Raw genomic sequence first — 23,196 nt, forward strand, 5'->3', positions numbered from 1 at the left:
ATTAGATTCATTGGAAAAAACATTTCACCTTTCTGGTCCCTTTTTTACTGAACCCCATCATTAAATTGCTCATTTAACTTCTAGTAAGGTTGGAGAATAAGCCTTGTAAAAGAGTGACAATTTTTACTCATTTGAAAGTGTTTATAGTTTTTAAATTTTAGTTCTGTTTTAATTCATTTGTTAAAATCAGAATTTACAAAAAATTATTCAAGTTGACACCAATGAAGTCCAGCTTGTGTCTCTCATTATATAAGATGCATCAGCCACTTTTAAAGAATTTGTTTTGGTTTTAATTTTTTTCTTTTGGAGCAAAATATAAGGTTGGGTTGTTTTTTTGGGTTTTTTGAAGCAAAATAAAATGATGATTTTGTAGAACAGAATAGAAAATAGCAAGGAAGGTGTTGAATAAATCCAATTTCCAATTTTTTCAGCATCAGTTTTGCAAATTGGAGGCAAAATTCCATCTGGTGCCTTTCCTCCTCCTCCTTCTCCTTTTCCTTTTAGCAAGATGTTATAAGGCTCACTGGATTCACCAGTACCACATTTTTTGTTGGGGTTTTTTCCAAATTGCATGGTACTTTTTATTTTAAATGTCACACAAAAAATCTCAAGATATAACTTTAAAAGTGTAAAGAGGGTAAACTTTTCAGGATGAAAATAACTTTCTAAGACAAGATATTTAATAAGGGAATTTCTTACAAGTCTTAGAATCATAAAATGTTGGGCAAGGGAGAATCTTAGAATATGTGTGTGTGTGTGTGTGTGTGTGTGTGTGTGTGTGTGTGTGTGTGTGTTAGGAGTTCAAATGTTGGAGTTCTTGTTCTTCTCAAAACACAGCCGGTTTAGCTTAGAGCCCTCCGGATATCTCCAAATCCTAAGGTTTTGTCCTTCAGCCTCTACCTCTGCTTTCTTCAGCCTCTGACCAACACAGAGATGGAATGAATCTCGTTTCCTTCTCTTGGGGCTCGGCTAGCTTTCTGGTGAGTCTTTCAGACCAGCCTGGTCTCAGTGGGGGGCGTGCAGGAGCCCAGACACCACAGTGGTGTGAGATGAAGATGAATCTGGTTGTCCATTGAACTCTCACTCGTAGCTTTATGCTTTGAAAACTCTTCGTCTGCCACCAGCCAGCCAAGTGGAATATATTCTGCCTTGCCTCGGAGAGAGGGCTTCTGGCGTAATTCCGCAAAGTGCTCTCTGTCTACACCAGAGTTACTCCTCTCCAGTCCAGCTGAACTCTCCTCTGCGACCAGCCAGCCAAGTGGAAAAAGTGTATTCTGGAATAGCTCTCTCACCTTATATGTGAATCTTCTGAGAGAATGGGATTATGGGTTTTCTCCCATAGTGCTCTCTGGCCCAAAAAGCTTTAAGGGAGGTGTGGACTCCCTTGAAGTTAGAAAGTTTACTTTATGAAGCTGGCATACTTGTGAACTCCAATGAGTAAAGGTGTGAACACAAGCCTTGTATTAATTAGTTCTACTTAGTACCTTGTTTCAGGTTCTGCCCAAAACATCTTCTTGTAAGATTAGATCAACTCTAATTAGTTAGCAATTTGTAAAGATTCCAACAGTATGTGTGTGTATACACACACACACATATAACATCAGACCTAAGTGTTCGTTGACCTTCATACTTGAAGAGGATCAAAATGACATCACTATATTAGAGTCGAGTTACCATGTGTCCGATTGTGGATAATCAGACCAATAAAAGCTCAGAAAGCTCTATCACAGGTTAGACACAAATAGTTTCTATGAACATATGGAGTAGCTCCTCTAATTATGAGCATATAATTTTTAGGGCACCTTTTCTAGTCTCTTCCTCATACATGGAGATGAGCAGTATGATACTTAAAAAGCTGCTCAAATATCAGGGGTCTATTGGTTCCAGTAAAAATGGCCTGTGTGCAGGGTTGTGTGCAGAGTTGTGACTATACCTCCAAGTGTATCCACACTTGCTGCTTTATCACTTACCTACTGCCACAGAACTTTGAAATGATTAAATGGTATGCTGATGTCTTTTGATTCCTGTGTAAATTGGATTTACACGTGGCAGAGGTGCACAAAGTCCTCAATCTCGCTCTTCCAGAGCCGCCACTGCCGGTGGCAGGACAGAATCAGGATGGCTGGAGTGGATGACCTTGGGGTCTCAGTCATTCCACCAAGCTCCCAGTGCCCACAGTACCTGCTCCACTGGCTTTCAAGGCTGTTGGAACAAACTGTTCTCACCCTCGAGTTCCACCAGGGAAAGTCACCCCCTCACCCACCACAGGGTTTGAGACCCCTCGGTTACCCTCCCCTGATGTAGCCCGTCTGTCGAACAGTTTACTGGAGTGTGGCCGCTGTGTGTGTGGCAGCTTCTTGGAGTCCCACAGGAGAGTTAGGGGGATCAGGTGAACATCAAGGGGGAAAGCAGCCCTGTAAAGGGGCTCGGCAGCCTTCACCCCAAAGGGACTAGTCTTCCCTACAGCTAAGAGATCTGAAAACAAAAAAGATAGTCTACTAGAGCTAGAAGCAATCTTAGAGATGATGTAGTCCATCCCAAAAAAACAAATATCTGGGAAAGCTTAAGTCCAATCAGGTTATGATTAGATTATTAGTGATGACTAGGATTCTAACTCCAATTTAAATGGTCTATATTTCCATTCCTGTTCCTTGAACTATATGGAATCTAAAAAGTATGTTTTGGACTATTTTTAGATCCTGAAAAAAATGTTTGAACACTGTTAGCTAGAGTTTCATACCAACTCACTATTACAATTTATCCAAAAGCACAATGTATCTGTAAAGAGCTGAAACTCCGAATAGGAGTGCTTGAATCAGACAACCAAGCACTTCAGGATAATTATCTATAAATTGACTCTATTAGCATATGTTTGGATGAATGGCCTATTTCACCATTGGTGCTGGCTCAATGTTTGGTGTTAAGATAATCATAGGCAAAGATTAGAGGGTGGGGTGAGAAAGGTAAGACCTTACTTTGTGGCAGGATGAGGAGGAGAGAGGCTAGAGACTACAGACTCAAGAATCCAGGAGAGATCTTTGGCAAAACTCCTGGCAGTTTTGTCCAACTCCTTCACTTCTTCCTAAAGACCAAAGACTTTTGCTTATCCTGACTCTGGCTGTTCCTAGGGCCTCCAGAGAGCTAGCCTAGACTTTACATTTTGGTGCCCAACATGGATTAAGGACCCTAATTTCACTAAAGAAGTCTTCAGTGACCAGGAAATAGGGTGAGTATTTTAATAGACAAACAGGGAACTCGCTTTGTTAAGAGATAAACTAGTAATTCTCATTTTCTAGCTAAAATAGGGTAGATATTAGGAAAAGATTCTCCCCCATCCCCAACCTCACACCACCTCTGCCCCAAAGGGATGCTATAGGAAGCATACTCAGACTGATAAAGAGACAGGGTTTTGTAACTTGGGAGTAGATTGATGGACTCTTAGATACATTAGAATGCATGTCACCATGGTTGTTCAAGGAAGAAGAAACAGAGGCAGATAATTGGAAACTAGTAGGAGATCAACTATGTGAATGTTATAATGATAATGGTCCTGATTCAATTTCCAAGGAAACATTCTATATATATAACATAATACAATTGGCTTTAAAGAATCCAGCAAGTTCTAGAGAAAAAAAAAAGTTTTAAGAACAGCCAGATGACAAAGTGTGAGGAGAAAAAGAAAGAGAAAGGAGAAATTAATGGCCTTATTGACGCAGGGCATGAGTGAACTTAAGTGAACTTGAAGGGCTTGGTGATTCTCACTCTCACAGCTCAGCTTCAACTCCGCCTACACCCAAACAGGTCCTTGACCCTCCCCCATCAACTTCACCTTACAGGATGGAGGGAGGAGGAGGAGGAGGAGGGGCGGTGATACCACCAGCACCTCCCCCCCAGCAATCACTCCCTCCTATGACTAGATTGCAAAAGGCATACTTAAAGCCACAGAAGAAGGGCAGGATTTAGCTGATTTGGGAATAGAAATGTATCCTGTGATTGAACAACTTAACTCTTCAGGTCAAGAAAGAAGAAGATATGCTTCTTCTGATCTAGAAATAATCAAAGATTTGGAAAAGGCTTGCCCTCTTTATGTGGCTACAACAGCTTATGTTAAGATGTTATTACAGAATTTGGCTTATGAAGTCTTAATCCTTTGGGACAGGAAATCTATAGCAAGGGTATGCTTAGAAGCTGGACAAAACTTGTTGTGACTTTCTGAATATAGTGAATTCTGTAGGATATAAGCCCAACAAAATAGTCATAGTGGAGTTAATCCTCCAATCACCTGTGACCAACTAACAGGGATGGGTTCTTATGCAGACATTTCAGTATAGATTAATTATCCCAAAGCAGCGTAAGAGAAAATTGCCGCTGCTGCTATCAAAACATGGGCTTTTCTCTGCGGTAAAAATGACCAGGGTGAAGCCTTCACAAAAATAGCACAAGGGCCAAATGAACCCTTTGCTGATTTTATAGGATGTTTGCAGACAGCTGCCGTACGTACTAATGGTAAAAGTGCAGTAACAGACATTATGATAAGGCAACTTGCTAAAGAAAATGCTAATGAGGTTTGTAGAAGAATTATGCTAGGATCACGCAAAGATGCTCCTTTAGAGGAGATCATAAGACGCTGTGCCACAATGGGCGCAAATACCTTTTATAGACTCCCCAAGATCCAAACATGGGAAGACAGGGTCCCTTTTGGCAAGGGACTTCCAGAGAGACTCGTCAATGTTTTCAATGTGGTAAAGTAGTGCATCTGAAAGCTCAATGTTGGCATAGAGACAGAGTGAGAAAACAGGGTGGGAGAACAAGAACCAAAACCCCATGTCCAAAATGCAACAGAGGCTTCCACTGGGCCTCAGAATGTAGACTGATTCAGGGAAACAGGATGGGGGGCCCAAGGCAAAAAATACTTGGAGCATTATGGCAACCAAGGCTACACCCAGAGAGTGCCTAGAAGTCCAGTACCCAGACATGACCAATCAGCTGGGAAGCAATCTGATGGGAGAAAGGGATTACACAATCAATCAGCCAGGAAGCAACCTGATAGAAAAGGGATTACAAATGGGGAGAATAGAGTTGTATGCAGCAGAACTACTGGGATACACCCTGGAGAAATGAAATCTGTTCCTCTCCAGCCTATGGATTCTTTGCCTCCAGGCACAGTAGGCTTGACCATTTCACCTCTTGAGAGTACGTACAAAACAGTGTCTATCCATATACTGATGTGGGAAACTGGGGAACGTATAGATAATATCCCAATCACTAATACAGGTAGACAATGTGTGACTTATCACCCAGGAGAAGTAGTAGCATCAGACTCCTAATAAGCAATCTGGTGATAGTCACCTAGATTCTGACTCCAAGCCACAAAATCCAGAAATATACTAGACAGCAGCTGTGACAGATGACTGACCTATGCTCACTATTTATATAAATGGCAAGGATTGGTAGACATTGCTGCAAATCGTACAGTCATTAGAGGTGCCAACTGGCCCAGTCAATGGCCAAAGATAAGGAAGACATCTACATGTCTGGTGCAGTTGGATCAAAAGCAGCTGAAGTTAATGTGACCCCTTTGAGATGGACATTGGAAGGTGAAACAGGAATTTTTTAACTCCTTTTATAGTTGAAAAATCCTCATCAATATGTGGGGAAGAGATATTTTACAACAATTAGGATTAGTACAACAAAGGAGTACTTTGGCTTTTTAGGCAGGGCTGCTGTTGAAGGCCTGCCAACACTTTCACCTGTTCCTATTCAATGGAAAACTGATACACCAGTGGCCCTTAGCCAAAGATAAAATTCAGGCCTTATTAGATATAATACAGATACAACTTGACCAAGGGCACTTACAACCTTCTCTAAGGCCTTGGAATTCCCCAATATTTGTTGTAAGAAATAAATCTGGAAAATGGAGGATGTTGGCTGATTTAAGAAAAGTAAAGGAACAGATGGAAACTATGGGAACTCTTCAGCCTAGACTTCTATCTCCTACTCAGTTGCCTAGAGAATGGCCTCCTTGGATTATAGACATTAAGGATTGTTTCTATTCTATCCTTCTAGATAAGGAGGATATGAAAAGATTTGCCTTTTCAGTGCCCAGAATTAACTTAGTGGAGCCTTATGAAAAATATGAATGGACAGTTTTGCCACAGGGAATGAAAAACAGCACTACTAGGTGTCAAATATATGTTGCTGCTGCTCTTACTCCAGTAAGAAAAGCACTTCTAAAAGTAATGTTATTACATTAACATGGATAATATATTGGAATGTGCACCTGAGGAACAAATATTAGAAGCATGTCTACAAAAGAGCATAGAACAACTAAGGAATACAAATTGCATATAGCTCCAGAAAAAATTAAAAGACATGCTCCTTTTCAATATTTAGGATATGAAGTATATCCTAAGGTACTCACAGTACAAAAACTTTCCTTAAGAACAGAGAAGCTAAACACCTTAAATGACTTTCAGAAATTAACAAGAGATATCCAATGGATGCGTCCAGTGTTAGGTTTGACTACCTATCAATTAACCAACCATTATATGACATTTTAAGGAGAGACAGTGCTTTAAATTCACCATGCCAGCTTACAAAAGAAGTTCAGGAGGCTTTGAGAAAAGATGAATTGGCTTTAGCCAGTGTGGTTGAAAGAGTCACTCAAAAATCCTTGGAAATATCAGTTGTTGGTACAAAAGAGGCATCCATAGCAGTCCTCCCTCAAGGAGACAGTGTGATAGAGTGGGTGAACTTCCAAGCACAAAGCCTTACTCCTTACCCAGTGCTTGTGGCTAGAATTTTATTAAAGGCCATTAAGCGACCAGTACAATTATCTGGGATAAGACCTGACAAGATATATACCTTTTATACCAATGCACAAATTAATATATCTCAGAATAGCAAACTTTACTGGCCACAGCTGCAAATTTTACACCCGGGTCTACATTAAAGATAATCTGGCTATTATATAATTGGCAACGGATTCTTGAAGAAAAGGTTTCTAAAGTTTTTCTTAAAGGACCAACAATCTTAACAGATGCATCCAAACATAATATTTGAGCTGTATACTTTCATGACTTAACTATAAAGAGAGTAGTCAGAATTCCTTTTCAGTCCACTCAGCAGAATGAATTGTATGCAATCATTCTAGCTCTTACTTATTATCCAGGAGATATAAATATAACATCTGATTCAGCCTATTCAGTAGGTGTAGTACAAAGAATTGCCAATGCCCAAATAAAATTTCTAGCTTCTAATATATATCATCTCTTTAAGAAACTTCAAGAGCAAGTGAGAAAGCATCCAGGTAAGATTTATATCTTGTATGTCCATTCTCATAGGGGACTTCCAGGTCCTATTTTTGATGGTAATTCAAAGGCAGATCACCTTCTAACTATTTTGGCCAATACTCTTTTGTTTTATGCAGCCCAAGAATCTCATTCTAAATATCATCAGGCTGCTTGAACTTTACGTTTACAATTTGAGATAGCAAAAGAGGAAGCTAGGAACATAGTAAAAGTCTATATAGCTTGCCTTCCTTTCCACGCTCCTATGCTCTCTCCAGGGAAGAACCCTCATGGTTTGAGACCCAATGAAATTTGACAAATGGATGTGACCAGAGCCCAGCTAGGTCAGTTGGTAGAGCATGGGACTCTTAATCCCAGAGTCGTGGGTTCGAGCCCCATGTTGGGCACCAAAATGTGGTGTTCTTCTTCTTTAAAATAATACTTCACTCTGGGAGAAAGTAGGTTTCTTGGGGAGGTTTTCTGGAGGCAGCCTTAGTTGCAGTTGAAAGTAATAATCACCTCAAAACGCAGCCAGGTGATAAAATGCAAATGTTTATTTTCTCCTTCCAAAATAGCCCAACTCCAAAATAGCTTACTTTTTCTTAGTGGCCTATCTCTCTGCTTGGTTCCAAGAGCTCCTTCCGAATGTCTCCAAATCCAAAGGTTTGTTCTTCAGCCTCCAACCAGCCAGGTGGAAAATGGAATGAATCTCTCTTGCCTCCTTCACTTGGGGCTCGGCTAGCTTTCTGGAGAGCCTTTCAGACCACTTTGGTCTCAATGGGGGAAGTGCAGGAGCCCACCCACCACAGTGGTGTGAAATGAAGTGAATCTGGTTGCGCCTCCCAAAGAGGGCTTGTGGGCTTCTGTATCTCCCAGACTGCTCCTCTCCGACCCCTGACAATGTTCCGAAGTAACTCGAGAGCTTCAATATATATGATCTCCCAAAGGTTGACTCTTCCCGAGAGAGGAATTAAGGGAGGTGTGAATTTGGATATCTCATACTAAACCCTGAAATCCCCCAAACGTGTGAACTCCAATGAGTACTTAAATACTTCATGCTTATATGAGCTCTCTAAAGGTGTGAACACAAAGCACGGTATCAATTCCATTGAGTTAACACTAGGATTCTAACATCTCCCTTGAGTTATCACCTTGTTTCAAGTTGAGTTAACACTAGGATTCCAACAGTGACCCATTATAAATCTTTTGGTAGTCTGTCTTTTATCCATGTTGTAGTAGATACCTTTTCAGGATTCACTTATGCAATACCAGCATCAAAAGAGACAGCCCAAGTGGTCACTGAATTCCTTATACAAGCATTTGCAATTATGGGTGTGCCACAAGCAATAAAAACAGACAATGGATCTGAATATACTTCTATACATTCTGCACACTTTTGTGCACAGTATAAGATTTTACACACCACTGGCATACCCTTTTGTAGTGACCGCATATTTAAAATCAGCCGGAGTCAGGAATTCAGGTTAAGGGAAAAATCTCGATCTTTATTGAAGTGAAGAGGTGAAAAAAGATTGCGATAGCAATATGGGCAGCTGCGACAGGAAGCCAGCTAGCAGAAAGAGCCCTGAGCTGAAAAACCGTCACAATCGCAATCGCAAAATGCTCCCAGTCTCTCCTTCCCCTTCCTTTTCCACTCTCCTGCTTCCACCCACCAAAATCATCATTTCCTATACAACACATCAGGACTTGCACAAAGAGTGGGCAGGGGCCATTCTTTCTCCAAGCTTATATAATAGAGTATGGTCCAATTACTATTTAGCCTCATGTGCTTGGGACCTCAGTGCATCAACTCAAGCCTCAGCCCATTACACCCTTTAATCCTCAAGGACAGGCAATAGTAGAGAGGAAAAACAGAGACATTAAGATGCTTCTCCAAAAACAAAAGAAAGGGGGAGCCACAGGTAACCCTAGAGAACTTTTAAATTTAGCTCTTTATACTATTAATTTTTAAATTTTTGGTGGAGATGCACAGGCTCTGGCAGAGAGGTTTTATAATCCATCAGAAGGGCAGTATCCACTGCAAGCAGCTCCACAATCATCAGGTGATGTGGAGAAATCTAGAAAGTGATGAATGGAAGGGACCAGATAGGTTGACTGCTTGGGGGAGAGGGTTTGCTTGTATCTCTACAGGTGGAAAAGGAATCAGATGGGTGCCAATGAACCGTATTTGCCGTGTCCATCAGAGAGAGACAGAGCAGACCCTTGAAACAAAGGAGAAGACCCAAGAAACATCAGGTGGTTCCATCACTGACTGTGCCCATCATTGAAAGAGCATGACAGTTATGGCATTTGACTCATGGACATCAAAAATTGTTGGACTTCCTTGAGCCCTGCTGCTCTGTAAGCAAAGGCCTAGTCATGCACAAATGACCACAGACCTAACTCACAGTGATGCTCCCTAATTGCAGAGGACCTGACATGATTGCAATAAGGAACTTTGTGTATTGCTGATTAACTCTGGGGTTATCAGGGAGAGACTTGACCTTGCCATAAGTCCTTGCATTGTTCTAGCTTTATTTTGATTTTTATTTTCTATTTACTTCACATAGGGTTGGTCAAAATTATGGTGCTAAGACCTTCTAGAGGAAGGTAATTCAAAGATTTGAATACTTAGAAGACTAAGAGTGTAAAATGTTGTGCCACAGTTCCCTTTTAATGTCCTGACCCAGTTTCTCTAATTGTCCTATTTAGTTACTCTGCTTCAGGTTATAACCTTTCCCTCTTAATATTTGATGAAATACTCTCCAGTATCTCCATTATGTCATCCTAGGGCCTCCCCCTGCCATTAGCTTATCACCATCCAGGTACCTCCCCCATTATGTCACTGTTCTTGTTATCCTATAAAAGAGTCTTGCTGTCTGATATTCAGGGCTGGATTCTTTGAGACAATAGTCTTGTTCAGCCCTGGGACCAAACATGGATCATTTGGTCCCAGTAAATCTCTCCACTTAATAAACTATTAAATTGTTCTCTTTAAAGAAAAAAATTGTTGGACTTTTTGAAGTCCAAAAACCCTAAGGAATCATTGGAATCCCTAAGACATGATAAGACGTTGTAGGACTTGAAACCCCTCAAGAATCATTGGAATCCCTGAGACATGAAAAGATGCTGTGTGGGACTTGAAAACCCTCAGGAATCTATTGGATTCTCTGAGACATGATAAGACTGTTGCAGGACTTCAAAATCTGCAGGAATCATTGGATTTCCTAACACATAAAAAGACTTTTGCAGGACTTCAAAAACTTGCAGGGATCATTGGATTCCCTGACATGTGAAGCAATGGAAAATAGATTGGTTTGGGACTATCTCTTGGCTGCTGAAGGAGGCATGTGTGTGATTGTTATTTAGATACCTTCCTTCTAGGACTTCTGGAAATCTTTTGCAACACCATATTGATTTATATTGTTTGTTATATCACTATTTGCATATACAATTCATGTGGTTACATCACACTGAGCCTTCACTGACTGTGGAAAGAATCATCACTAATAGTCTGTGCGTTATTGCTATGTGCTTGTGTAATACCTCCCATACTGATGGAGTTTGTCCATACCTGTTTCTAGTAAGACCCTTCAGCTCAGAAACCCGCAAACAATATCTGGCTTGATTCCCCACTTCCCTTTGGTGCTTTTCATCTCCCTTCCTGAGATGTCAGGGAGGGCGTGATCATCTCCTTTTTAGTGCTTTTACCTCCCTTCCTGAGAAGTCAGAGGGGACGTGATCACCTGTGTTCTAAAACAAAAGAAAGTGGGAGATGTAGAGGGCTGAAACTCTGAAAAAGGTATGCTTGAATCAGACAACCAAACACTTAAGGCTAATTACCTATTTCAGATGAGCATGATTCTATTAGCATATGTTTGGATAAATGGCTCTTCTCACAGTTGATGCTGGCTCAGTGTTTGGTGTTAAGGTAATTGTAGGCAAGGATTAGAGGACAGAGGGACCTAGGCCAGAATTTGCAGAAATTAACCTAGGCCAGAGTCATTTTGCGGCAGGACGAGGAAAAGAGAAGTTGTTGACTTTGGCTCGAGAATCCAGGATACCTCTTCGGCAAGCCTGTGGCAGTTTGCCTGTTTCTTTCACTTCTCCCCCTAAAGACCAAGGACTTTTACTTATCCTTTTTTTTTTTTTAAATAACTTTTTATTGATAGAACTCATGCCAGGGTAATTTTTTACAGCATTATCCCTTGCATTCACTTCTGTTCCGATTTTTCCCCTCCCTCCCTCCACCCCCTCCCCCAGATGGCAAGCAATCCTTTACATGTTGAATAGGTTACAGTATATCCTGGATACAATATATGTGTGCAGAACCGAACAGTTTTCTTGTTGCACAGGAAGAACTGAATTCAGAAGGTATAAATAATCCAGGAAGAAAAACAAAAATGCAAGCAGTTTATATTCATCTCCCAGTGTTCTTTCTTTGGGTGTAGCTGCTTCTATCCATCTTTGATCAATTAAAGCTCTCTTTATCAAAGAGATCCACTTCCATCAGAATACATCCTCAAACAGTATCGTTGTTGAGGTATATAATGATCTCCTGGTTCTGCTCGTTTCACTTAGCATCAGTTCATGTAAGTCTCACCAGTCCTCTCTGTATTCATCCTGCTTGTCATTCCTTACAGAACAATAATATTCTATAATGTTCATATACCACAATTTACTCAACCATTCTCCAATTGATGGGCATGACTTTTATTTATCCTGACTCTCCTGATCCCAAGGCCTCCAGAGAGTTAGCCTGGACTTAACATTTATCAAAGCTTATATATTTTATATCAATATATCTATATTTCTATATAGCTTTGATATATAGATAGATATGTATTTCTATATATCTATATATCAAAGCTATATATATTACATATATATAGTCTGTTTATTTTATTTTATTGTTTATATTATACACACACACATATATATATACATATATATATATATATGTATATATAGAGAGAGAGAGACTGTCATCAAAAGCAGAGATTCTAACAAGACTGAGAGTTTGAAGGCCTACTGGTTTTAAATTTCAACAGAAGACTCAAGGAAGAGGCTCACTGGTTTCTAAGCAATTTGGTATGAAAAAACCTTAGATAGCAACATAGAAACATTAATTTGGTCCCTTAATGATTTCAAATTTCAATTGTTGTATAGAGTTGTCACTAGCATACAAGACAAAAGCTAAAAATGCTAATGATCCCTTGACTAGATCAATATCAAATTAATGTTTAAAATGAATTCATTTCACAATTCTTAATGCTTATTTCAAATGATATGGGAATTGTAATAGTAAGGTTTGGAGGCAATTTCTATAACATTAAAGTTGGAAGGGAGCTTAGAATCACATACTGAACATATTAATTGTACATCAATTAGAAATAGAAGGCACTTATCTAGGGTTAAAGAATTTTCACAAAGGACAATTTTTCTGATAATATTTATATGTAGTTTCACAGGTACAGATTTCTAAAGATTTAGTTGAATCACTAAATTTGACAATCAACCAACAAATATTTCTTAAATATTAACTAAGAATTAGATACTCTGCTATGCAAAAACAATCTTAATTATTACAAATGTAATACAAAAATGAGGAAGTACACATATATTATTTAATCTGTGTAAATAAAGGTAACCCTTGTACTCAGAATGAAGTCATAGTTACAAACTAAAGAAGTAGTATTCTATAAACTAAGCTATTTTTATTAGATCTGAAAAAAAAAAAGGTTAATGAATCTTTTGACATGAATCAGCCATCATGGGTAACTAAAAATAAATATGAAAAAAATAAAAATCAGTATACCTGAGAAATCTGTATTGGCTCCTAGGGGAAGCTAAAGTTTTCTAATGGATTCATCTGGAAATGTTAATTTATTCTACTTTTTAAAATAACAGAATGGATACTGTTCAAATTTTCTTTAAAAAGACACTTTATAGTAGACTGATACCTAACCCAAACAACTTAAGCAATATTTTTTTCCTCTAGAAATTTAAGAATGCATTTACTTTAAAGAAAGCTCAGAAGCTCTCCTTAGCTACAGGGTTCATTATAAAAGTACAAAATGTGCTAATCAAACTTTGATCATAAATAATTCACAACTGGTCTGCCTTTCCTAGGGTTGACATTTACATGAAAATTGGTTCAAAGTTATTTCACAGTTTATTTGTGAAACTGTTTCTTCTTCTAAGTTTCTTCTAAGTAATAATCTCTGACAAGCATGCCTATAGTAAGTCAGCTAAAATGTTCTGAATACATAGAAAATGGAAGACAAGAAGAACTAAATGCATACAGCATCACAGGCCCATCAAGACTGTCTACTAAAGAACTCCAACAAAAAAAAAAAAAAGGTCAAGCAAGAATACTGAATAATAGAGGGAAAAAAGAGGATGTTTCACTTGATACTCCTGAACAAATGATTCGCTATGAAATCTGACTTAAAAGTAATAATCATAGCAACTACCCTAGAATAATACTTTATACTTGCAAAGTGTTTTGCATACATTAATTTCATTTAAACTACAAAACAGCCCTATAAAGATGGAAAAGCAAAAAATATATTAATTCAGGCAAGGAGGAAACTGAAATTCAGGAGCTATACTCATTTATGGTCAGAAACCTCCAAAAGTGACAAAACAGATTTAGATTCAAGTCTTCAGGGAATAATCCATACCTCTTTCAACTAAAATTTTCAAGTCAAGGATATTACACAATATAATTTGAACGATTTTAGTGAGGGGGGGATAAAAATGAGGGAAGACAGATTATGGATACCTGTCTTCAAGATTTGAAGGGCTATCAAGAATAAGTCATTTCTTCTTATTAGAATATAAAAGATATCTGGTAAAAATAGAGGCACAAAAGGTTGCATAAGAGGTCAGCTCAAATACAAGTATTCCAGAAAAGATCTAAAAAGAATATTGGACCAAATAAGGATCAAGAAATCTAAAAAGAAGCTAATGTACCTTTAACCAGTCCAAGACTACACAAAAAGAAAGACAGAAATTTGCAGACACTGAGAAAGGGTACTCCCAGGAAAGATAGTCTAAACACAAGTTAACAAGCCAAAGGTCTGCCAGCAGTTATACCAAGATGGCCCTACCTGGTCTACAATATAGTGTACCGTGATGGGGAAAGAAAGCTCTTAAAAAGAAATAGAATAAGTGGGAGGAAATTCAGTTAGCAAAAGTGACTGTAAAAAGAATTTTGAAGCAAGTTTCTCTGATAAGGCTTCATTTAGTCAAATTTATAAAAAATAAAATAAAATAAAAAATGAGTCAATATCCCAATGGACAAATGATCAAAAGATATGATTTATGTCCAAAGAGCTATAAATTCATGCATATCCTTTGACCTAACAATACCACTACTAGGTATGATTTCCAAAGATTTTTTTTTTTTAAAAAAGGAAAAGTACTTATATGTACAAAAATATTTATAGCAGTTCTCTTCTCCTGGCAAAAAATTGGAAATTGAGAGGATGCCCATCAATTAGGGAATAGACGAATAAATAGTTGTATGTGATTATAATGAAGTATAATTGTACTGTGGGAAATGATGAGCAGGATATTTCTGGAAAGTCCTCCATGAACTCAAGTAAAGTAAAATGTACTGCATACAAACTAACAGCAATGTTCTGGGATGATCAGCTGTAAATGATTTTGTTATTATTAGCAGTACAGTGATCCACAACTACTTTGAAGGACATATAATGAAAAGTCCTATCCATACCCAGAGAAAGAACTGATTGTGTCTTTATATAGATTAAAGCATACATTTTCTTTCTTTCTCTCTCTCTCTCTCTCTCTCTTTCTCTCTTGGATTTAGCATTTTTTTTTTTTGTTGTTATTTTTGTTTTGTTTTGTTTTTGGAGTGGGAGATATAAGTTTCCTTTCACAATATAAGTTTTATGGAAATGTGTTGCATAACCTTCACATGTGGTTTTTTAATAGGGGTTGGGGGAAGTTTGGATCTCAAAAGTTTTTGATGTAAAAATTTTAATTTTTTAATGTAAAAAAATTGTTTTAAATGTAACTGGGGAAAAATATTAATTAAATTTTAAAAAATTTTAAAGATCAGAAATAGGCAGAGTTTTAACTACTCTGACCAAGGTTTGAAGAACCTTCAATAGTTCTGACTAGATACCCCAGGGAGGTTGGAAGTCCTCAAAAATCTGCTCAAAGGGATCCTAAAGACTTATGTAATATTAACTCTAGATGTTCCAAGAAGACTAAAACCTTCCAGCTACTGGCACACCAGAAATAGTTAAAGTCGGTGGCCAAGCCCAAGAAACAGAGCTCAGGAGGGAATAAGGAGTAAGCAACCCTTTTAAGAGTGTAGGACAGGACCAAAACTGGTATTGACATAAAGTACCAAATAGTACTATATACCGAAGACATCAGAGCTCTTAATAAGACATCAAAAGAGAGGGCTGTTAGCCATTCCATTAGCCATTAGGTACTAATGATACCTGCCAAAAAAAAGAACTTAAAATGTATTGCCAGAAATTTAAAAGTTCAGGGAAACAAATTAAAGGTTATATGATTATATTCTCTTCCCTGTTTTTCACTAAAGCAAGAAATAAAGATGAAAAAAAAAATTTTTTTGTGAAGTAAACAGTTGAAAATGGTAGGTGAGTATGGGATTTAGGTTTCTGAACAACAGTGTAAAATATAAAACTTACAGATTCCTAAACAGAGAAATATACCTAACTAGGGTTTGGCAAAAATATAATTTGCCTTGTGTTTTACTAACCATTAAGTGGACTTTGAAATAAAAAAATGAAGCAAGGATAAAACTGTTTATGTGCATGCAACAAGCTATATTATAGATAAGAGCTACAATGAAAGAATATTAATAGAAGTTGAAATACCCAATCACAAGAGTTAAAACCCAAGGAAAAAAATCAGAAAATAAAACCCATGGCCTCAAATATTTACACATAATTGCTCAAAGTAACAAACAAGAGGACATAGAGTTCCTATCACAAGGAAGCAAATTTGACTTCATTTATCACTCAACTTGGTAGGATGGAAACCATGACTGGAATTTCACTCTAGATGAGTAAGCCTTATTTAAAAAAAAAAAAAGATAATTAATAAGCACACATACATATCACCACCATCATCATCATCATCTAGTTCAAAAACCATGATCATTTGAACTTTACCATTCTTCCTGGCAAGAGTGTAGAAACCTACTCCCCTATACCTCTACTCACCCATCTGGAACTTTCTGGAATTTTAAAAACACCCTTCACTGGCCATCACTTCTCTAGGTCATACCCTTTTAAAATATAAACTCCAAGAATACAAAGAATGTATTTGCTTTTTCAATTGTAGCCATAGTACTTAGCATATGGCTTAGTTTATATTAAGCGCTTTTATGTAAAGTTCTTTAAAAACCAAATGATGAATTATGATCCATATGAGAAGACACATGGCATAGAAGGGTACAGTGTCAAGAATTTAAATGAGATAAAAAATGTTACCAGATAATAGGACTATAGGACTATATAGAAGGGGGGGGGAGAGTGGAAAAGAAGAGAAGCTACAAATGGATTCTCCTCCCATGAAAATTACTCCTGATAACTACTGGTTCAAAAAGTTGCCAGAGCATAAGTAATCTTCATCCTCCCATATCTTTCTCTCTTTCCCCTCCCCCCCCCTCTCCCTCCCTCCCTGCCTCTGTCTCTCTCTCTCCCTCTGTCTGTCTCTGTGTGTCTGTCTGTCTTTGTCTCTGTCTCTCTCTCTCTCTCTCCCTCTCCTTCTCCCTCTCCCTCTCCCTCTCTTTCTCCATCACTAGATTAGCCTGGTTTTTAAAATCTAGTTGACTAAAATGATAGATCAGAAAAATTCTGTATATATCATTGCCTAAATTTTTGCAAACTGATAAAATACCTAATTATATTCTTTTGCAAAATGTAGAGAGATGGGCTAGAAGATAGAACCGTTATATGGATTCCAAACTATTTGTCCAGACACAAAAAAATTGAAATAACCTAATCTGAATTAACCTCTCTTCTCTTCTTAAGTCTCTTGCTGCATTCCCATCCCATGCATTCTCAACTAAAGACCTCACCTCATACTTAAAAAAGAAAACTTCTTTACCTAGAGCTCTCTCTTCAATACTCCTCCTCACCTCCTTATCAGCTCCTCTCCGTATAGGCAAAGTCCCTCTCTTTCCTCCTTTTTATACTACAAAATCACTCCACTATCATTCTTGGGTAGAGCCCAAGACTACCACATCCTAAAAGACTATTACACCCTACCACCTCACATTATTCCACCATGCCTTCTAGATGACTATACTATCTCTCTCCTCCCTTTCTCTGAATAACTTTTTTAGAAAGACTTATATTCTTGAATGCCTTCACATCTTCTCCTCTCACTCTCTTTTGAACCCTATGTAATCTGCCTTCTAACCTTATTGCAAAAATTAAAATGCTCTCTCTAATATTGCCAAGTCTCTTATCAAAGTGCTTCTCTACCCTCATCCTTCTTGACCTTGATGCTATTAACACCCTCACTCTGTGGATGCTCTCTTCTCTGGAATTTTGTGCCACTGCTTTCTCTTTGTTTCCTCCTGCCTGAGCACAAATGCTAGGTGTATCCCTCCATCTACTTCTGTCCTCTTCTCTTTTCAGTCTATACTCTCTCATGTGATGACCTCATCAGCTCCATGGGTTTAATCAAATCAATGCAAATAACTTCTAAATCTACAATAATTAATCTCCCTACAAGAGAGCCAGGACTGCATCACCAACCAAATTACATTTCTAATTGGATGTTCATATCTAAAATTTGACATATCTAAAAATAGAATTAATTATCTTAAGTCCCACCATCAACCATCCCTGTGAAATTCTCTATTATTTTCCGATTGGAGAATATCATGATTTTCTTAGCTACCCAAGTTCACAACCTTAGCATCATCCCAAGATCTTCAGTCACATTCACCTGACATATCCAATCAGTTGTCAAATTTTGCCATTTCTATCTCAATCACACTTGTGGGATATGCTCTCTCTGTGATTTCATACAATTACACCCTGTTCAGATTCTAATCACTTCTTACCTAGACTAGCACAATAGTCCCTTTATTTGTCTCCCTGCCTCAAATCTCCTCATCCGAATACATCCCCTACATGCCAAAGTGAATTTCCTAAAGCATGAGTATGACTATGTCAACACACACACAAACACACACACACTCACATTCTCATTCCCTCTCCTTTTCCTCCCACAATCCTCTCTCTCTCTCTCTCTCTCTCTCTCTCTCTCTCTCTCTCTCTCTCTCTCTCTCGACCTTCTTCCCTCCCTCCTTCCTTCCTTCCCTCCCTCCCTAACGCCTATAAATAATTAACTCTTATAATCAAATGTAAACATCTATTTAACATTTTTAAAACCACAAACCTAGACTCTACAATTTTCCAGTGTAATTACATACTTCGCCCTTCCATGCTCTCTATGAGAGTATACTCAGACATACTGGCTCACTTGATGTTCCTCACACAAAGCTCCACCTTCTATACCTGAGTTTTTGCACTAACTGCCATGACAGGAATACTTCCTGGACACATCTCCATCTATTAGAATCTCTGGTTTCCATCAAGACTCAAATCAAGCTTTGGCAATAGGAGTTGAGAAAGAGATTAAAGGAATAAAAATAGGCAATGAGGAAATCAAATTATCACTCTTTGCTGATGATATGATGGTATACTTAGAGAACCTCAGAGACTCTACTAAAAAGTTATTAGAAACAATCCACACCTTTAGCAAAGTTGCAGGATACAAAATAAACCCACATAAGTCATCAGGATTCTTATATATCACTAACAAAACCCAACAGTTAGAGTTACAAAGAGAAATTCCATTTAAAATAACTACTGATTGTATAAAATATTTAGGAATCTATCTGGCCAAGGGAAAAATCAGAAACTTTATGAGCAAAACTACAAAACACTTTCCACACAAATTAAGTGTGATCTAACCAACTGGAAAAATATTAAATGTTCTTGGATTGCGTGAGCAAATATAATAAAGATGGCAATACTACCTAAACTAATCTATTTATTTAGCGCTATACCAGACTCCCAAAAAACTATTTTGATGACCTAGAAAAAATAACAACAAAGTTCATATGGAAAAACAAAAGGTCAAGAATTTCAAGGGAATTAATGAAAAAAAAAAACCAAATGAAGGTGGCCTAACTGTACCAGATCTAAAATTATATTATAAAGCAGCAGTTACTAAAACCTTCTGGTATTAGCTAAGAAATAGACTAGTTGATCAATGGAATAGGTTAGGTTCAAAGGACAAAACAGCCAATAACTTTAATAATATAGTGTTTGACAAACACAAAGACCCCAGTTTTGGGGATAAGAACGCATTATTTGACAAAAATTTCTGGGAAAATTGGAACTTAGTATGGCAGAAACTAGGCATTGACCCACACTTAACACTGTACATCAAGATAAGGTCAAAATGGGTTCATGACCTAGACATAAAGAATGAGATTATAAATATATTGGAAGAGCATAGGATAGTTTACTTCTCAGACCTGTGGAAGAGGGAGGAATTTATGATCAAAGAAGAACTAGAGATCACTATTGACCACAAAGTAGAAAATTTTGATTATATCAAATTAAAAAGGTTTTGTACAAACAAAACAAATGCAGACAAGATTTGAAGGGAAACAATAAATTGGGAAAACATTTTTTACAGTCAAAGGTTCTGATAAAGGCCTCATTTCCAAAATATATAGAGAATTGACTCTAATTTATAAGAAATCAAGCCATTCTCCAATTGATAAATGGTCAAAAGATATGAACAGACAATTCTCAGATGAAGAAACTGAAACTATTTATAGACATATGAAAATATGCTCCAAATCATTATTAATCAGAGAAATGCAAATTAAGACAACTCTGAGATACCACTACACACCTGTCAGATTGGGTAGAATGACAGGGAAAGATAATGCAGAATGTTGGAGGGGATGTGGGAAAACAGGGACACTGATACATTGTTGGTGGAATTGTGAACACATCCAGCCATTCTGGAGAGCAATTTGGAACTATGCTCAAAAAGTTATCAAACTGTGCATACCCTTTGACCCAGCAGTGTTTCTCCTGGGCTTATACCCCAAAGAGATACTAAAGAAAGGAAAGGGACCTGTATGTGCTAAAATGTTTGTGGCAGCCCTGTTTGTAGTGGCTAGAAGCTGGAAAATGAAAGGATGTCCATCAATTGGAGAATGGTTGAGTAAATTGTGGTATATGAACGTTATGGAATATTACTGTTCTGGAAGGAATGACCAGCAGGATGAATACAGAGAGGACTGGCGAAACTTACATGAACTGATGCTAAGTGAAATGAGCAGAACCAGGAGATCATTATATACCTCAACAACGATATTGTATGAGGATGTATTCTGATGGAAGTGGATCTCTTCGATAAAGAGAGCCTTAATTGATCAAAGATGGACAGAAGCAGCTACACCCAGAGAAAGAACACTGGGAAATGAATATAAACTGTTTGCATTTTTGTTTTTCTTCCAGGTTATTTCTACCTTCTGAATCCAATTCTCCTTGTGCAACAAGAAAACTGTTCGGTTCTACACACATATATTGTATCTAGGATATAGTGTAACCTATTTAACATGTAAAGGACTGCTTGCCATCTGAGGGAGGGGGTGAAGGGAGGGAGGGAAAAAATCGGAACAGAAGAGAGTGCAAAGGATAATGCTGTAAAAAATTACCCTGGCATGGGTTCTGTCAATAAAAAGTTATTTAAAAAAAAAAAAAAGACTCAGATCAAGTGCCATAGTTTACATGCAATCTTTCTTGGTCTTTCCAACTATCTCAGTCTTCCCCTTACCTTACATTTCATTTGTATATGTCTGCTATAGACCTATATATGTAAATGTTTTCTCCCCAACTAGAAGGTAAACTCTTTAAAGATAGAAGCCATTTTGATTTTGTCTTAATATACCAGTACTTAAGTAGAATATTAACCACAGAGAAAACATTTAACAAATGCTTGTTAACTGATCAACTGGAAAAGTATTTAAATAGAGTACCCAAATGATCTGTGCTTTTCTCCAGATTAATACTTTCTGTCAATGAATTGTACAAAGTCTTTGATAAAATACTTAATAAATTTACCAGTAACATAACTGGGAGGGAAAACTGAAACACTGGAAAAAAGTCGGGATCTAAAAAGATGTTGGCAATCTAGACAGGAGAACCGGGAGGATAAAGTAGAAAGTTACAGAGGCAATTTGCGCATGATGTCAAGAATAATTACTGAACAATTAGTGCTTTCCCCACACTAGTCTGATTTTGCAGGGATTATCCTCTCCCTATAAATCTTCAAGAATTGCTTGAATGAACATTTACCAGGTATGTTTCAGTGGAAAATCTTTTTTGGCTATGTCTTGAATTAAATGGCCACAGAGATCACTTTCAACTTTTAAAATTCTACGTTCTCATGTGCAAAATCTGTGCCTAACACACAAGTTTCATCAAGCATTCATTCATTCTATAAAAATTTATTATGTGATGCCAATGAGGTAATTGATATAAAATATCTAGTTATCATGAAACACACTATATAAATACCAGAGATCCTACAGATGGAAAAAAATCAATTAAGCTGTTTAAAATCTGCAATATGGTCAAGTCAGGTGATCATCCAAAATACCAACAATAAAACATCATAGTGCCAGACTAATGTAAGAAAAACTATAATATACATATCAAAACAAAACTTGTAATGTAATGTACTTGTCACATAATAGGAAAAACAAATCTTCTTCACACAACTTTGATTAAATAGAGAAGCATGCAATGAAATAAGGATAGCAATGTTAACTGCCTCCTATCAACATTACTTAAACTATTTTTTCACTTAATTACCACAGTGACAGTTTAGATTCCTTGATAAGCAGTCACTTGGGCACACTGAAAGATGAAATATTTTTCCTTAATCTATTCAAGCATATAAACACAGTCTGCCAAACTGAAGAGCAATTACATTAAGCCACTAGCTATTATATAATCTTCAACTCAATCACTACCTAGAAGACTTTTTTCCCAAAATATCTTGAAAAACTTAATCATAAGCCTCAAAATAGGTGAGAGAAAACAGAGACATGTGAGACAAAAATAATAAAAATATAACAGGAACTCTCAAGTGGCCATTATACCCAAAGCTCTTAGGAGATGAAAAGTTTAAATAAGCCATGGGTCACACTCTTACAAAGATGAGACAATCTAATAAAACATTTTGAAACAAACAACAATCAACAAGGAGAAAGTAATTTATTTTAAATTAGAGGTACCTATGAAATGATGGCTGGAATATTAAACTGGACTCTACTTCTGGTTCTACTACTAGTTATGCAACCGAGAACATACCTATTCCCCTTTGTGGCCTTGATTTTTCTCCCCTATAACATAAAAGAGTTAAACTAAGTGATCTTTAAAGTTGCCTTCTTCTTCCATGATTTCTATTATCTAGTTTATCCTTATTCACAGGAATCTGGAGTAATTTAAATAAACATCATCTGAAAATGAAGGGATATGCTCTCAAAGGATACTGTAGGTACATAATAAATGTTTGTTGATTTGATTTCTCATCATGCCAGAGGCTTTTTTCCCTAATATATGGGTCTATCTTGTGCTATGCACTAGTCACACATTTCTATCTATAAGATATCTCCTTTTTAGATATTCTGGCAGCATCACAAACTCTAAATACACAAAAACTTAATTAATCTTCCCCAAAAAAACCTATTACTGATATCAACTTTTTTGTTTTTGTGGACATCCATGCAGGACTGAAACTTTGGAGTCTTTTTTTTTACTCTTCAATTCTTCTACCTCTCTAT

At 37.3% G+C, this 23,196-nt stretch overlaps 1 protein-coding gene across 3 annotated transcripts in view; it reads right to left on the bottom strand.

Moving 5' to 3' along the window:
* Window positions 1–23,196, bottom strand: part of TRAPPC9 (trafficking protein particle complex subunit 9) — a 1,007,235-nt gene that overhangs the window by 847,950 nt on the left and 136,089 nt on the right. The window lies entirely within an intron of this gene.

Source organism: Antechinus flavipes, chromosome 1 (genome assembly GCF_016432865.1).
Source record: "Antechinus flavipes isolate AdamAnt ecotype Samford, QLD, Australia chromosome 1, AdamAnt_v2, whole genome shotgun sequence".
NCBI lineage: Eukaryota > Metazoa > Chordata > Mammalia > Dasyuromorphia > Dasyuridae > Antechinus > Antechinus flavipes.